This window comes from Sturnus vulgaris, chromosome 6 (genome assembly GCF_052056855.1).
Source record: "Sturnus vulgaris isolate bStuVul1 chromosome 6, bStuVul1.hap1, whole genome shotgun sequence".
Classification (NCBI taxonomy): Eukaryota; Metazoa; Chordata; class Aves; order Passeriformes; family Sturnidae; genus Sturnus; species Sturnus vulgaris.
The window spans coordinates 27,808,187-27,825,792 of record NC_142248.1 but is presented as its reverse complement, the minus strand read 5'-3'; the positions used below and the strand labels follow the sequence as shown (position 1 = coordinate 27,825,792).

Below are 17,606 nucleotides of genomic sequence, written 5' to 3'. Positions count from 1 at the left end.
AATCTACTGTAGAGAGCTTCACCCATGGATGTTTTTTTGCAATTGTTCCAAAGACAGCTCAAGTAGGTACATCCAAGAGCAAAGGAAGACAAAAACAAATCCATTTCACAAGGAGCAAATAAAAATAATCCAAATTTTCTCCCCAAAATAAATAGGAGACAAAGATATGGATGCTACTGTCAGATGATGTGCAAAACCTACAGAGATAATGCAGAAGAGTACTGTCACAAGTACATACATGTATGCAGTGCAATTTCACACTTGAAGCAAGTCATTCAGTCTGTCTGCTCGAAGGACATTCAAGGCTCGAGGTTATGGGTGAAATCACTTGCCTTCCACTGAAAACTTCTGTTTACAATGAGCCCTCCCAGCACTTCTCCCTGAATTACATTCAGGAAGAAAAAAGTTCAAACTCCATCAATTTCTATCTATGCTTTTCCCCCCTCCAGCTGAAACTCATCACCATGTTAAAGCACCAAGGCAGTCTGAAAGGTTCACCCTAGTGACAATCTTGCAAGGCTGTCAGAGGGGAAACCTCATTGAGAAGCAGCAGCATGAAGTCAAGCAAGACATTCCAGAGAGGGCTCCCTTTAGCCACATTGCAGTAACAGGATCTTCTCACGACCTTCGAGATGCCACTTCAGTTCCCTCCAAAGAGACTTAAACAGCTTCTCTGCCATTAAGATGTTCCTTCATTTGTCAACAGAAAGCTGCTCAATAGCTAGCCTGAGCAAATTTACATAGAAATTACCAGTGATACTCTGCAAACAGTTAGGAGAATGACAGCAGAGACACCCAGCAGACATCCAGTCCAGGAGACACAGCCTACAGTCACTACTCAGATAAAGACACAGAGGAAAATGTTACCAGGAAAATTCACTGGACTTGCAGAACTATTAATACATAGACATTCAGCAGTGTGAGGTATACTGAGGCTTTGAATATACCAGCTCATCCAAAACCTTTCCACAAAATGAAGATGATGTTGCCAGCATTTCCTTCCTATCTGACAAGTATTTCCAAGTTGCCAGGCAGCTGAATCTTATGTGAATCCTGCAGATGAGAGGGCAAATTGTGACCCCATCCTGATAAAGGATGCCTGGCTTTTCAGCCTAGTACTCAACTTTATCCTTTTGTCCCTGACAGACAAGTCTTGCTGCTGCCCTCAAAGCTCCTCCTTGAAGAGAGCAGTCTCTCCTTGTCACACTCCTCAGGCCCTGAATCTACTCTCCGTCTTCCCAGAGCCCTTTCCCCACCCCTAGAGACAGCACCCAGGCAAATCAGGAGCCTGGTTGGTTCAAAACTGTCAATTTTTTCCATTTTTTTCTCCTTTCTAGGGTTCTTGACCTGATCACAATGGACTTTTATGTGAAAAATTGTAGAGCTGTGAAGTTTGCACTTAATCCTTTTGTCAAGCAGTACTTGTGGTAGTATCTAGCTCTCAAAGCCTTGTATGAGTGCTCATACAATCAGAGATAAAATACAAATCTGACATGGTTGCTTCTTGACTGGGAGCATGACAGAAAGAACGTTCTAGGTTCTCAGTGGCAACATTTCCCCAGAACTGCCCTTCAATGGAGAAATTTTTCTACAGCAATCAACAGCCTCAGCACAAGGTCTTAACCCTGTAAAAATTAAAATGCAAATACTTAGAAGTAATTATGGTTGAGGAACACTAACAGTGTTTTACAGCCCTATCTGCCCAAGTAGGGAAGTAGTGGGCACTAAAGGATACCAAGAGACAAGTCTAAATTTCCTTAGACACCACTGCAGCAGAGACTGTTGGATCAGTTAAGGGCAAATAAAGAGGAACCAAGCAGCAAAAACTATCTTCCTCTGTGTAGTGATGTATATTAATGGAGGGACATTTGTGTGAGTGTACACACTAGGAAAAAACAAAAAGGTAGGGATTCAGAAGGGTATGGGGTATCTGATCCTTACTGTGTGCTCTTGACATGAAATAACTGCACAGAGTAGAAGAAAAATCCCATTTCAAATAATGATCAAAGCCATCATAGAGAAATTAGTAGCTTCCACTTCTTAAAGCAGACAGGCAGATAATATTTATTCCACAGTATAGACAAAACTCTGCCTTCTGTCAAGGGGAAAGGAATAAATTGTTTTCCCATAATGGTATTTTCTTTTCAATCAATTTCCCTTCAAGCTTGATTTAAGAGGATGCCATGCCAGAACCTCAGGTGAAGCCTAAGATACTCCCCCCATGAAAGGTGAAAACCTGATGATGTGGTCAAATTTAAACTTCCATCTAAACACCAGTGTTGCACATGGGTACAGTTATGCACTCCTCTCCCTCCTCCTCCTCTTCAAATAAAAGGTTTGCAGCAACAATGCAACAAAGGACCAGTAATAATGTGGAAGAAAGAGTTCAGAGCATAAGGAATTACAGCAATGGATATATGTCAGAGTGCATATTGCTTTAGTTAGGGATGGAATCCTAAGAGAACTGTTACAGATCATTCTGCTACAGTCATATGGTGTATACATAATAGATTTTTATTTTTATTTTTTTATTACTGAGACCTTTGTAGATGTCATCTTATTATTAATATGCATTCATACAAGAAAGAAGAAAAGTCACATCTGGTAAAACCTCTGGCTTCTAAGAAAAGCTGGAAGGGGACAGAATGAAGAATGAGATTGTTTCTAAGCCATTTCAGGCACTTAGGTACTTGCAGAGCTAGGTTATCAGGGAACACTTTAGATTTAAAAATACTGCCTTGTTAAAAATTGTGCATATTTTCTGGGGTTACAAACAGCCCCTTTGAGTTGGAAAAATTCACAGTAGTTTCTATTTCAAAGAAAATAGACTGATGTCTCTTTCAAGGAAAGAGACTGATGTTGTAGAAACTTTCCCATCTATTTCTTTTAAATGCAAATTGTAGAAAGACTGCTTCCAGGAGGTCAGGAATTTAAAAAGAAAATTCTTAGTAATTTTTAATCTTGGAAAAATGTTGACAATTTGACCCACAGATAGTATGGACACACAGAAAAGTTTCAGTAGTATCAGAACCCAAACAAGTGGGTTGTCTCAAAAGTTCAACTAAGCTTTTAAGAGACGCAAATCTGAAAGACAGAGGATCCTTATTCTTCCTCTCAAAAGGTTCCTCAGAGGATGTAATTCCCAGTTATATAAATCATCTCTTCAAAAGTCATGGGATTCTTACCATAAGATTTTAGTGAGAGGATGCTGATTTAAAAGACACAATTCCATCCCATTTTCTTCCTGACAGACATTTCACTTGAATGGATGCTGCCTCAAGTCAGGGTCACTTTGCATGTTTGAGTATAATGAATTCCTCATGGCAGTACAGTAAACAAACAGCTAGCAAATTATTGGGAGCTCAATGGACTTTGCAAGCAAGATTCTTAACAACAGCAATGTTAGTTAAGCAAAAGTTAATGAACAGTTACTACAAATGACATTCCCATTTCCTGGCTCTAATTCTTTCATTACTTATCCACAGGCATAACAGGCATCTACTGGTTTTAGCATGACTGGCAACAAAAGCCAGAAGCACAAAGGATGCCACATCCAGTGATGACAGCCCCAGAATTGTAGCTGTCAATTAAGTTGGGGAAGGGGACTTCTGGGGAGGACTGAGTTAACATCCAGCACAGCCCATCTAGGACTAGCAATGAGAACTCACTCCTGGTGCTGAGTACTTATCCATGCACACGTGTATCTGTGCATGCACCTGCACAAGGAAAGCCTTACAGGATTCTTTTAAAGATTAAGATTTTCTCCACAAATGTAGGACAACATTTTCAAAAATAGATGTCCAAAGTTAGGCATTCCAAAATCCATATTTAAGCATCTACAGAATTGTCCTCATTCTCAGAAGCGCTGAAATTGCCAAGAGCTGTAAAATGCTCAAATTTGAAAACCAGGCCACATCTTTAGGTGCTTGAAAACAGATTTAAGAGCCTCAGTTTAGGCATCTGTATTCCTGACTGTAAACTTCTATTACCCAGGAAGACCTGCTATAATTCATCACACGTACATGACATTCTCAAAAATGTAAAATACTAATTGTCCTAAATTTTCAGTTGCAATTGAAAGGTGCACTGCCCAAATCACAGCAGGATCACAAAGGTAGCCATGCCCTTCTTCACCTATTTTCTGGTAGTATTTATGGCAGTAAATTGCAGTGACTGTCAAAATACCCAGTGAACAACAGTGGCAGCTGACCTAGTCCATATCACCTTTATCTACCCTGAGTCTCCAGCCGAAGAAAGGATGAAATTGATGTAAGGTTGCACGAATCAAATTTAAAAGAGTGCTGGTTTTGGCTTGGATAGAGTTAATTTTCTTCACAGTAGCTGGTATGGGGCTACATTTTGGATTTATTCTGAATCCAGTGTTGATAATACAGGGATCTTTTAGCTGTTTTAGAGATAGCTGAAACACAGCCAAGGCCTTTTCTGCTCCTCACACTACCCCATCAGGCTGGAGGTACATAGAAAGTTGGGAAGGCACACAACCAGGGCAGCTTACCCCAACCAACCAAAGAAATATTCCAGTCCAGATGGCACCATGCTCAGAATACACAGGGGGGGAAAGAAGAAGGCAGAGATGATGTTCAGAATGATGGTGCTTGTCTTCCCAAGTCACCATTACATGGGATGGAACCCTGCTTTTCTAAGGAATGACTGAACACCTGCCTGACCATGGGAAGTGGTGAATGAATTCCTTGTTTTGCATTGCTTGTGTGTGTCTGTGTCTGTCCTTAAATCTGCATCATACAAGTGGAATAGGCTCCATATTTATCAATGTCAATCATATTTATTAAACATGTGAATAAGGTATATCTGTTTACTTAAATGTTACCAAGTAGAATTCAGTTGCATCTTTTGAAATTGATGTCAGATCCTTCAGCTTAGGGAAATTAAAAATAAATACACACAACTGTGTGGTATGCTGGTGCCTCAGCAGGAAAATAGCTTTCCCCTGTGCCACATGTGGTAAAAGCAAAATAACAGCATACATAATACTTAAAGGAAAAATCATACAAAGGAAAGTTTAATCAGTGAAATAGCCAGTATAGAGAAGATTTTATTTTAATCCATGGATACAACTTCCCTGCCTCCTCTGAACCCAAGGTCATGATATTAGCTCTGTGAAATACCCTGTAACAAAACTCTTAGTACAAATAAGGGTCTTCATGTACCTCTCTTCTCCATTTTTCAGCAGCATTTTAAAATATGTGCTGTATCCTGCAGCTTCAGTGATTAGACAGCAGCAAAGACAACATATTCGACAAACTGCCTGCACCTGTACCCAGCTATACTGTCCCACACAGCTAGCAAGTACTTGATGAATGGGCATGCTAGAATCACACAAAATTATCCTGAACGTGAGGTAAGTCATCATATGTGGCAACATCTTACTAAAACTGCAGTGAAAGCAACCACACTTGCATAGCTTATTCTATCAAAATATTTCCCTATTTGTCTACTACATTTACCTTTTTAACATATTCTTACAAAGGGTCAAATTCTCACTTGTCTTCAAATGTGGTATTCTGCTTATATTAGAGCTGTTATTATCTTGAACAAGTGAGAATCTGATTACAAATTCTTTCACTGAATAATAAACTGACACTTCTGAGATGGTTACAACTACCATTCAATGGCACACAAACAACATTATCTAAGAGTTTATAGCTGGAAATAAAGTAAAAGACCTTTTTCCAAAGATACAGAAAGGGGACATTAACATAGGAAATTAATCCGAAGTGGCCAACACAACTAAATGTATTGTTTCAACATTATGTCCCAGAGAAAAATACATCTACTAGTTCACCCACAACCAGGAGCACAGTTTAGCTTAACCTCGTACAGACCAGCCACGTGTGACTCCTAACAGGAGCCATCATCACTCTCTCTGCCCCACCAGCCTCCTCTGGTGAGGCCACATCCCTTGGTGAGCGACCCACATAAGCCCCTCATATTTTAATGGGACTATCTCTGCTGTAGCATACGTCTGCATGCTTCTTGAATCCAATGCACAGAGGGACTTGCTTACTCAGCTCTAACTTCTTCCCAGAGGCTCAAAAGCTGCTCAGAGGCTAAGCCTATTTGTTCAAGCATAGAACCAGTTATATTGGCTCCTAGACTAGCCTATTTACTCATCAACCTGACCAAATGCAAGGCAATTCCAAATGCACATTTGTCAGCAAAAGGCCCTGCAAACCTCTCCTTAGCTCATGTGAGCCAAAAATGCTCCAGTGCAAAGGTGACACCTCTGAGCTTTTTGTAGCAAAAACTTCTTTTCATTTACTACACAGCCCAATGACACATGAACTACAAATAAATTCTCAAGGTATAATAAATGAGAACTGGTCTCTTAAACTACTTTTTTGACCAGAAACTTCCCTTTACACTCATCTAGCTACAACTTTCTTTTCTGCGGTGACTTATTCTGGGAAAAAGAGGTTATGGGAAAGACTGCAAGGAAATACTTGAATGAGTTGAAAATGGTGTTTAATACACAAAAAAAAGACAGAGCAAGGCATGGTATTCGTGCCAAATAGCTGTTAAAGAGGTAATAATAGAAAAGTGGAAACACAAAATAAAATTAAAATCTTGGGAGTCTGATAAGAGCTTAAAAGGAATCACATGAAGCAGAAATGGAAGGAAAAAAATTATGGTGTCTTGGATGACAAGCAATATGATTTGAGTATGAAGTATAAAAAATCTGGCAGTTCAGAAAGAAATGTGAAGTAAGCAAGATGAGCTCTAATAGAGAAATATCTCAGCAGCCACTTGAATGAAGTGCACACAAGGAAATCCAAAGGAAGAAAGTCACAACAGTGCAAGGGATTAACAGAATTATGAACAAAGCTTCTAGCTGAAAGAATGAGTTTAGTCAGGAAAGTGACACCTGCTGTTGGCTGTGCCAGATCAAGAACTGGATGAGTGACAGTTGGCCAGTCACCTGCTTCCTGTGAGCTGGAGCTCAGACTTAGTGGTGGGCCAAAGGAAGGAAAGCATGCTTAGCTACAAATTCTAGTGTATGGCTCTTGTCACTGATAGAGGAGTTGCTCTCTGTGTCTCACAGTGTAGGAAGAAACAGCAGCCTCTGAATTTTGGTACCTCTGCATGGCACAGCCTCCCAGAATGCCACCGTTCACACAGCAATGCCAGATCCAGGTATTTCACAGTAAGTATTTGTCTTTGTAACCCTAAGCTCAGTTCTGCATGCTTCCACACAGGAGAACACCAGTGAAAGTTGCATAGGAATGTTCCTGCAGGAAATGACTCAATGGCAGAAGTGGTAGGAGTAATGGGGACCACAGGAAAACATTAGGGTAAAAAGGCACAGATTTCTCTGCCATCCATACACATTTCATCTTTATATTTTAAGAAATTTAGATAAATTTTAAAAGCTTTCCATTTTAGCCAATATATCTGCTGATCCCTAAGGACTACACCAGCAACTTTAAACCTTGAGTTTATGAAGCTCATTTTTTCCCTTGATTAGCTCTGTCCTATGTGTGCTGCTGCAAGTATCTCTGCTGTTCTTAGAGAGATAGTGGCAACCTCCCCGGTCCCTGTGGAGCTGTGCTCTTCACCATGACCCTGTTATTCTGACACTCCTTTCTTATTGCACCCTCAAAGGGCCAATTCCCTCTTCACAGAGGCACACAGCTACAGTTAGAAGAGATACACATCATGTGCTCTATTATTGACTAATTGCATCATTATCTATTAAAAAAAAAAAAAAAAGAGAATAGTAGAGAGGGATCCTTTGTCTCATATCCATGCTAGCAAATGCACAGGCTACTGTTAGCAGACCAAAGCCAGTGAATACTGAAAAGAAATGGTTTGAAATTTTGGTTAAGCTTTGCATGGAGTATGTTTTGGTAATATCCAGCATTCAATTCTGCCTCATGGCCTGTGCCACTGTGAATGTTCAGTTCCTGAGGAGAAGAGAAGCATGGACACTTAGCAGTAATATCAAGAATGTACTTTAGAGTTTGTGGAAACATTTCCTTTAGTGCAAAAATGCTTTTGGTAGTTCATTACTGAGTATCTGGCCTAAATACCTATAACTCTCTTATTTGATGGCTTGTTTATATTCTCTAATTATTGTATTTTGTATTTCTTATAAGGTTTTCCAAGCAACTTTTATCAGTGAGAGATTGCTCATTAGTTATATATATATATTGTTCCATATAACACTTCTAGCACACTAAAGATTTCCAATGTACTTAAGATTCCACAACACCATACAGCAGTGAGTCCCAGAGGCTTGTTATGTATATGAAAATATAGTATTTCCTTAGATTTCAAATACGTGGCTTCTTTGGGACTCGCCTGCAAATATGCACTGTTAACATTATATTCCAATCTTGCATTAGCTAATATAGTCTCACTGTGCTTAATACAGATACATAATTAATTGAAACCTGTGCATCTTAAGGATGCTACTTACAAGAAAATAAGAGAAAATCCACCAGCACTCAGAAAAGCCTAAAGCACACCATAGAATAAACCCAGTCCTATGATTTCAGTATTTAATGACAGAGACCTGTGTTCAGTAACAAAGTGTGCTTCACTATAGATTAACATCACTTAGGTATTGAAAACACACTGCACTCTGTAGCTTAACGTTTCTCTGGAGGGAGAAGGGAGGACAGTACTAAAAACTTTCTTTCATTCCCTAACTTAATCCCAGTTTGAAGGGCTCAAGATAAAACATTGGAGATGAGCTTTCATTGTTGGGTTTCTCAGCTTTGTAATTATATCCCTTACTCTATAAAACATGCACCACAGTAAAGAATCAGAGGAATTGGCAGACTGAGGCAGACTGAAAATGTCTTAATTCTTCTGACCTTTACCACAATTTTCTTTCTCCAACAGAATACACAACTGACCTTTTCCACCTACTGACAGGACAGCTTATGGCAGATTTCCATTATCGAAAGCTCTCTGCAAATTCACTGCAGTTATTACTGGTAACCCAGCTCAGCTCTGCAAGGGTATTATAATGCACAGCTACCTGAAACCTTAACTCTTGGTTGTTTCTGGTTCCAGAAAGTCACAGTGGCCATACTTGCATACCTGCTAGGTTTCCAGATGTGCACAGAGGCAAAATACCTGCAAGACAGCCAAACATTACAGATGTTCCCAGCAGAAACACAGCTGAAGTGTTGCCAGATGCACCAAACATTCATCTAGGTCACAAACTTCACTGGGTTGAGGGATGTCTCAGTCATTAGGCTTCCTGCCTAGCATACAGGAGATCTCTCTGGCTTAGGAGGTGACATTGAGAAAGTCACTAAACCCCTATGGCTCTGCTCTTTGTCTGTAAAAAGGGGGTGGACTGCATCTCCTCTTCAGTGTTATGAAACTCTTGCAGACAGTGAATCATTTACTGTGGTAACAAGGTCCAGATGGAGAAATTTGCAGAATATTTTAGTTGAAGTTTATAATTTAATTAAGGAAAGACAAAAATATTGTGGAGTACGGTATACAGGTTTTATTGGTACAAGTTGGATATGTGATTATTCATGCTTAGAAAAGCCAAATTATTCATGAAGTTTGTATCAAATGACTAGCAACAAAGACTTTGTACCCAGCTGCACCACCCTGGTCTCTCAATTTCAGACCTTTATTAAGAAACCCAAATGTTTGTGATACTTTTTATATTTTTTCACATCTTTTTAATTGAAACTATTTTTACATTGCTCCAGCTGTAAAGCCAGACTCTTTTAGTAACCATGTGTTCAACTACAAGGATCACTGTGGCAGAGAGAACTTCATATTTTTATTCCCAAAATAACCTTATTCTTATGCTTTCTTTGTTTAAACTAGATTCAATACAGACATGTACAGTCAGGAGTATTTTGCATGGTTATGATATGTCTTGACAGAGAGCACCAGAAAGTGAGAAGCTGTTCCCTAACTATATGTGCCTCTATGGTCAGCAAAGACAAAGCTGCTGGAGTTTGCAAAGGAGTCAAAGGCAATATGACTTAAAAAAAAAAGAGAACTTTTAATCTATAAATCAAGGCAGCAGTTGCATTGAGAGTGATGTTTCCCTTTCTCACTCAGACTTGGCTTGGATTTAAAATCCCAGGGGTTTCCATCCTGCATCCTACTGTGGTTTTACAGGGAAATGAGCACTGAGAGAAAAACATGAATGCTCAGACAGGAGGGCCAAGAAAAGGAGAAGAGTATGTGCAAAACCACCACGCTGAAAATGCAAACCAAGCCTCCTTACATGCACAACCACTCAAGATCACGTTTTGAAAACAGAAGTGGAATGAAATGGGACTTGAAGAGGCCTGTGATGCATCCTACCAGTAGAGAACTTCTTGAGGAACAAATCCTAGAGACATCTAAAGAAGTCCTGAGTGCAGCACTCAAAAATTATTACAAACAGCACAAAATATTAAGTCTGATATATGTAATCTTAGTGCAAGAATTTCAGTGGTCTGACTATATTTACTCTTTGGGTAAATGTATTCTTGGTTACATAAAATTCCCCTGCAGACAATATTCTTAGCTTTGCTGTATTTTGCCACTAACTAGTTATAATATTTTGTGCCATTATGACAGAGAAAATAGTGTTCATAAAGCTTTGCAAGGGCCTTCCACAAAGAAAAAATACACTCCCAGAAACAGCATTCCAGAAAGCATTATATCAGATTTTAAGGCAACCAGAACTAGTGCATGGTTCATCTACACTTAATTTAGAATTCTGCTGACACTACTCAATAGTTCACTCTATGTTGAAAGGTATTTACAATATATGTATCATTAAAAATTATCCCATGCTTCAGACAGAATGTCTCAGACTGGGAATGAACAGTGACTTACAATCAAAATCTAAGAATAGGACAAAAGTATTATATAAAACATACTAGATATCTATTTTAAATAAATATATAGTTATATGTTTCACACAGAAAGAGAAAAGATTGTATGAAAATCAACATAAGTAGAATTCAGAGAGGAGCACATATTTTCACTCTTACACAAAAGCCTGACTTCCCTGTAGAATTCCAACCTGGTTTCTTTTGTTTTTTAACACAAAAAAGCTTGTGTAGATACGTAAAAGACTGATTGATCATTATTACTTAGCTAGTGGGTTTGGCTCTGACATTTTCCTCTTCATTTTCCTTCAGACTGCCTACCAAATACTACAAAGCTCCCTTTGACAATGCTAAGCAGGAAAAGACATGAAGAAAATCTGTGAATATCTTAGACTGATTTAAGAGGACAGTTTCAAATTTGAATATGAAAATGCTGGGCCAATGCTGACTAAGAACAGAAATAAAAATCCACAAACATGAGATGTAAAGGAAAGATGGAAGACTAATACAAAATGATAAAAATCAAATTAAAAGCATAAAAATATAGACTGAAGAAATTTAGACTGGAAATCTTCCAGAAAGTGAAAAGATGCCATGGAATTATTATTTATTCTTTACAATGTTTTCCACAGAATCTCAAAACTGGATCACAAATATAAAGTAACAGTTCAATTTCTCAGAGGATAAAATCTCATCACTAAGGACACATAATTAAAACACAGAGGAATGGAAAAAGCAATTGAAAACAAAGCTATAGGGGCCTCACTGGTGCCAAGAATAGTATAAAATAAGTTTTCTATTTCTGAGGAGAGTGATTGTAGCAAAAGGCTTGCAGACATAGGGAAAAGGATACTGCATGAGAGATTATTGAGTTTTTAAAGATGAAATGATTGTAGAGAGATGATCTTCCAGTGGTAAAACATATACATAGGATAGTAGGACATCTTTTACATGCACATCAAAACATTGCTGCTGAATGCAGAGACAAGGTAAATTTGCTGAGGAAAGGCCACAGTTTCAGACACCTTTTTTTTGCTTTTCTTTTACAGCCATCTGAATATACTACCAAAATCTGATGCACCACAAAATCTTCAAGAAACTGCTGCTCTAGGATCTTTTGTTTATTTTGCCACTTTACACGTCTGAACTCCTCCTTCTTCAGCAACCCAAAGATGAGATGCTCCCTCTGCCTGTCTCTTCTGCTGTCTGAGTACTTTGGGCTCATTCTGCACCACAGAAAGAAGGTGCTTTTCAATGTCTGCCATTGACAGCCATTCTCCTTTCCCACCCATCTTTCCTCAGCAGGCAAACACATAACTCATGCTAACACCCTCACTGAAGGTGAGAGAGATGGCCAGTTTAAGCATCCTATGTTTTTTCCTAATCTGTAACTGATAACTCCCAGTGTGACTCAACTGTTTGTCCCTGAGAGAAGGCTTAAAATAAAGCAAAGCTTCAACAGTGAGAAGCTGGATAAATAAATGTTTGAGTTGTTTGGTTTGGGGGTTCTGGAATATTTAGTTACAAGTGACAGAAGCTTGCAAGCATCACCTACTTCTTCAACACTTTGGGACTGCATTGAAGTCATGCTCCTAAACTAAACTAAAGAAAAAGTAAGTCTTCCCTTGGTTTTGCAGCATATGCAAACTTGAGATTTCACAAAACTCTAAGGACTTCATATATATCCACAGAAAAAAGTACTTCAGGAAACATCAAGCTGATATTTTCCACGCTGATCTGGAGGAATAGAGTATGTACTGGCTGGAAAGCCATAACTATGGCTTTACCTTTACCTTCTTGGCCTTCAGGGAAAGGTCAGAGAAGACGCAGGCTAATTTTGCTTTCCCCTCCATCTTTCAAAGGGTTTGTTTGTACGTGCATGTGGGGGAAAAGAGATGAAGGAATAGACCTGACAATAGGAATTTTCAGCAGCACAGCATGTTACCAAATCCTTTGTTTCTCTACTATTATCAAGAGCAATACTTCATTTCTCCTTGCCTGCCAGATTTGCTTTGTAGGGTTTGCCACGTACAGGCCTTCATTTGCAACGTTGTGGCATAGGAAATCTGGGGTTGTCTCTCTGTGGGGCTAATTAGGTCAGGGATTTCTATTTCATTCCAGTATCTCTATTTAATGCCTGAAAGTACAGACATCTAAGCTTCTAACTGGACTCATCCTTGCTCTGTATTTCCATCCAACAGAGAAAAATGCCCTAGAAAAATTGCTACAAGAGAAAGCTAACATTAAAAACAGAGTTTACTTTTCTTCTTCTAAATGAGTTAGTTAGAAACCAGTCAGCTGTTTGTTCAACATTCTGAGCCAAAGCCAAGCACCAATCTCTCCCTTGACTTACATTAGCTTTGAGAGTGCAAACAATAAGCAAGCTGGGGCTTAATGAGCCTGTATGTGGGGTCAGTCTGGCAGAACAAAAGAGGATGGTCATTTTTTGAGCTATCCCAGTTTGAAATAGAAACTATAGGGGAGATAACAACAATGAACTGAGGACCTGCAGACATAGCTCACAGAAAGAATTTCATTGAGGGCAACTCCCTCATGGCTTCTTTACTCCAGCTGATTTTAAGATACTATTTCCCAAGTACTGGCATCGAGCAGCTAACTCAGATCAGCCCACATCAGCCTTTGGCATAGTGCAGTGGCACATCTGGACCCAGAAGGAAAGACTGAGGCTTTAACTATTTCTGAATACATAACCTTCTGCTAAAACCCAATTGTGTTAAAAGCACAGACTTTCACCATCAGAGTCAAAATTAACATCCAAAACTTGTCTTAAAAACATGGAAGATAACAATTCTGGACATAAAAACACTCCACCAACTAGGTGTAGCTGGACATGCTAGAGTAAATAAAGAGCCATGGTACCATCTTAAACCAGTCTCTTTTTCCCGATTTATGCCACAGACCCCATTCTAGGGCACAATTCATAATATCTCTTCTACACAATTGAACAGATTCCTTTGATTTTCCTGGGCTCCCCCAACCCACCCAAAAGAGCAAGAAGAATGCCAACTCATTTACCCAAGAGGTGCTCAGTTATAAAGTTGATAGAGTGATAGAAAATTCTAAGGCAGACAGGACTAATGTCACAGATATATCTCCGGGCCATTCAGAGAAGGAGTTTTCAATTATTCCAAAGCAAGGTAATGAGCTTTTCAAAATTTTACCTTGGTAACATATTCCCCAGGCTGAAAAACAATTATCAGGGAAACTGAACATCAGAAAACTAAATAGTTAAAATACTGCTTATGATTTGCTGCAGATGCTTCCACTGGGAATGTTTGAGCATAATAGTTCTGCGTAGGAAGAAAGGAACTGTATTTCAGTCATCTGCATAGATTCTAGTTTTGGTTGGGTTTTTGGTTTTTTGTTGGCTTGGGTTTGGGGTTTTTTTAAAGGTACATTTAATGATTATTCAGGAGTGGACTATTACAACTGTTAAAAATAATATTCTTACAGACTGTAATCAGCTCCAGTGTCTCTCCACATGTGTGTGGGTTGGAGATGAGCACCATGGCCAGTAGGCAGAGACTTTTTTGGTACTGATGGGGGTGTATATTCAATCTTTAAAAGTTACTGTGATTAATTCACATCAAGCCAGCATAATTTTCTTCACTGCTTAAGTATTCCAGCTGCCAAGATTCCTAAAAGAGAGTGAGCTGTTCTCCTGAGCATGATTAGGGTAATGCCTTTTTTTTCAACTGGACTGAGACCCACCAACTCACAACTTCTCTGGGACTTTTCTTTAATCTCATTGTCAGAGCAATATCCAGAAAGGTAATTTTATAGTAAGACTCCAAGTATCCCTTTCTCAGCAGCTCTCTCCTTTTAGACTATTGATAGAATTCAAATTATGTAATTTCAGTTGCGTCAGGTACCTTCAAAATACTCTGGCTTTTGACATAAGTACCAAGAAAATGCCTTCATACAAGGTTTGTCCATTAGCAAATGCCCAGGGAGCAGGAGACTTGGAAAGATTTTGCTTCCCAATTAGTTGTATCTAGGATGTTCAAGGAAAGTCTTCCTTTCCTATTATATCATCCATCCCATTAATGTCTAACTAGGAAATCAGCACCAAGTTTTACAGAGTAGCTGTGGCTTTTCCCTAACAATAATCCTTTTCTGTCTGTAGCTTTCACATCATTGTTTTGCTGATGCTTTTAATTCTTCTTGGTTTGCATCCCTTTTAAATGAAATAACCTGATTAGATTCCTTTTGTCAGAAGGCTGGGATCACATCTATCACAGCATGAGTTTTCTGAACACATGGAATAGAAATAGGTTGGATACCTTTACATTTTTGATTCTCCTATAAAGAGTTAGAGTATCCGTTCATGTAATAGTCTTTAATGCAAGCATGCAGCACTTTATTGTATGTTTCATTCATCCTCAAAAATGCATATGCAATCTAACTGAAACTACTACAAATGAAAATAATATTCAAACTGCTCCAGCCAAAATAATAATGTCAAGTACAATCTAAAAAAGGTTACATAGTGTTTCAAAAGAAAGTCTTTACATTCTCATATAAAAGTGAAACTCAATTTTAAATGTCTAAATTTTTAAGTCGGTAAAAATATTAACTAAGCACTTGTCCTATTCACATACAGAAACACACTGAAGTATATTTTAATTATAGAGAAAAAAAGTGTGTTGACTATTTCCAAAACTCTTTTCTATTTCAATCAGCAAATTATAAAAACAGCCTTTGCAGTTCAGTCCTACATAGAAGAATTTATAAAGTTATCTTTGACTTTGCTCTTCAGTTTTCTACTAATACATGAAATCATTACAGCTACACCTGTTCTGCTCATCTGTACTACCTTCAACTCTTGAAAAGTCAGCCTACAAATGCATTTTGCTTCCTAATCTCTTGAAGAGGCTATTGGTTACACCATTCAACTGATTGGAAAATACAGAGAAGTAGTGTAAATTTCTGGTAGTCATGCAGAAGGTTTAAAAAGCATTTCTCCTGGCTTCAGTCATGCTTTCTGACATATATCCTGCCTCTTTTTATTATGTTAATGAGTCACATATAAATGTTCATATTGCTGAGACTGCTAAGGTTTACACAGAACCTATTTCAGCAGCAGAGTTGTGATCTGTCTTAAACTCTGTCGCTATTGATCTTTGGTCCTTGGCCCCATGTAGACCAGGATACTCACATAATCAGTTCATTCAACACAGCAGTACATTTGCAGCTACTACAGAAAAGTCGCATTTGTTTTTCTCAAGAAAAATTAACATGCTGAACTATCATTCTGGTTTTAGTAAGAAAATTAATAGGAACTGGGCAGAAAGAGACCAATGCATTCATTTTCTCATATAAATAAAGGCATAAGTAACCTTGCTCTGCAGAGGTGAGAGGCTTCTAGACACTGAGATAATCCAGCTCAGTAGCTTCTGTCAATTTAATTATTTTTTACTGAGATTGGTACTCCCAAAACCATCTCTGACTGACAGTCCTAGAGATGATGTCCTGCGTTATCTATCGAATAGATACAGTCCAAGGAGCAGTAATGTTTTTAGGTCTGATTTATTTTCATTTCAGTCTTAAATGTGTCCTTCAATTTTTAATTGATGATAGTGACATCTCTTCCCCACTAACACCCTTTTTAATTTTTCTGTAAAAGACAGCTAAGTTATTTCCTTCAGCCATATAGATTTTACTTCTAAAAGAATTAATTCTCCCTAAATACACACCATATCTTCATAAATACTGTTATTACAGTGATTGCCAAGAAGCCTACAGGTTACTTAATCAGTGACTTAACTTTTAAACATGGAAACTAATCTTTATTTACATTAAATACAAACATCTGACTAGTTACATTTTAATAAGGCTTTGTTTTATGGAGGAGATTGCTAACTGAAACTGACATTACAGAAATGCAATGAGGAATGGAAATCAAGAAAAGGGAAAGGAAAATGGGGAACAAATAATTTTGAGATATTAGCTGTTGTGCTGTTTCACATATATATATACATACATACATATATATATACCACTAACTACATGGACCAACAAATCCACTTTGAGGCAAGAGAATAGTACAAAAATGTCATAACAGTCACAGAAAATTCACAACCAATATCTGCAGGAGGCAAAAGAGAAGGAAGAAAGAAAGGATAATCTAGTGAGTAGGCAATTACGAATTTGCTTAAACCTGAGCCTCAGGAAAAATACAAATCTAGAGGCTGATGTGTTCACAGCCCAGCTCATGAACCAATAGTTGCCAAGACTCAACCATTGACAGGAACATGCAGGGAGATTCTGCTGTAGGCAGCAAGGAGGCAATCAGACCCTAACATAAAAGGTAATATCCTAATCGCCAATCTTGATCTGAACCATGAGGTTTAGTACCATTTTCCATTTCCCTGTCCCTGTTAATAGGAATATCCAAACTCACAGCGATTATCAACATAAATGTCATCTCTGCATCTGGCTAAACTCTTGGCCTTAATGAAACCCTTTGGCAAATCATGCATTCTAATACCTAGGTTCAGCTTGTTACCATACCACAGACTTCATGTGCATTACATACAAAATCTTTAAAGAAAAGGTTTTTAAATGGAATTTAAGCACATTACACATCCTTACAAATCTGTTAGATCTGCTCTTATAATGAGGATAACTGCACCTTGCTGTGTCTTACTTATCGTTACAACATCTCCAAATTACAGACTGTAAAAACATTTACTACTTGAGTAATGACTAGGCAGGTGTGTAAGGGACAATATACTTAGT

At 38.4% G+C, this 17,606-nt stretch overlaps 1 protein-coding gene and 1 long non-coding RNA gene across 20 annotated transcripts in view; one reads left to right on the top strand and one right to left on the bottom strand.

The window, feature by feature from the left end:
- Positions 1–12,326, top strand: part of LOC148223382 (uncharacterized) — an 89,786-nt gene extending 77,460 nt beyond the window's left edge. For 2 of the 4 annotated variants that reach the window (XR_015804649.1, XR_015804650.1), the window contains 3 exons: positions 5,210–5,380; positions 7,082–7,183; positions 11,894–12,326. This is a non-coding gene — a long non-coding RNA (uncharacterized LOC148223382). The remainder of the gene's footprint in view (positions 1–5,209; positions 5,381–7,081; positions 7,184–11,893) is intronic. The other 2 variants (XR_015804652.1, XR_015804651.1) reach the window with 2 other exon arrangements.
- The window catches only part of NRXN3 (neurexin 3), a 945,575-nt gene that overhangs the window by 426,001 nt on the left and 501,968 nt on the right, over positions 1–17,606 (bottom strand). The window lies entirely within an intron of this gene.